The 748-nt window shown below is 62.7% G+C and overlaps 1 protein-coding gene across 1 annotated transcript in view; it reads left to right on the forward strand.

The window, feature by feature from the left end:
• LOC104492560 (chromosome unknown open reading frame, human C1orf226) overlaps positions 1-748 on the forward strand; it is a gene marked incomplete at its 3' end in the record, with an annotated part of 1,875 nt that overhangs the window by 183 nt on the left and 944 nt on the right. The window lies entirely within an intron of this gene.

The raw sequence follows: 748 nt of genomic DNA on the forward strand, positions 1-748 counted from the left end.
CTAACGTCACAAAAAGGGGATGTCACACATGTATAGTTAACAGCGGGATGCTCCTGGGCAGCGTGCTAAGCCCCTGGAATCTCTAGGAAGCTTGGCCAGGGCAAGGGTACAGCCAGCCTGGGCTGGAGAAGGGCGCTGTGGTGGGGTGGACTCTGCAGTGCCCAGGCTGTGGGTGCTCCCCGAGAACCCCCTGCTGCTTCACGGGTGCCTGGCTGATAAGGGCTCCACCTGAGCCCCGTATTCATGGGCAGAGTGGCGGGTCCAGGCAGGGGGTTGGCAGCATGGAAGGGACAGACAGGCCCGCTGCCCCCTTGCCATTCCCTTGGTAAATCTTCTCTCTCTCTCTCTTTCTTTCCACAACCTGCTTCCCAAGTCACTCGGTGTCAGGTAAGAGATGCTCTCGGTGTGTTGGCAGTGCCAGTGTTGCGCCCTGGGTACCCCACCTTGCCTCATGCTGTTCTCACTGCATGTACTGCCCTGTGCAGCCCTGCCACAGCCTGGTTGCCCACAGCCTCCCTGTCCCCCAAATTGTGTTCCCCTGCTGCTGGGTTGGGAGCTCGCGGGCGTCTCTGGGACATGCCCTCCCTGCCGGGGTCCCCTCTCAGCTAATGCCCCGTCTCTTCCCTTTCCCCCTCCAGTGGACCAGAGCATGTTTGAGAACGCCAGCGCCAGTACGACACCCACCCCACGGCTGCAGCATGTCCCCCCCGTGGCAGGTGCCCCACCGCAGCCCTCCCGCCCCCACGGC

The sequence above is a fragment of the Buceros rhinoceros genome, unplaced genomic scaffold (genome assembly GCF_000710305.1).
Source record: "Buceros rhinoceros silvestris isolate BGI_N320 unplaced genomic scaffold, ASM71030v1 scaffold21644, whole genome shotgun sequence".
Lineage (NCBI taxonomy): Eukaryota > Metazoa > Chordata > Aves > Bucerotiformes > Bucerotidae > Buceros > Buceros rhinoceros.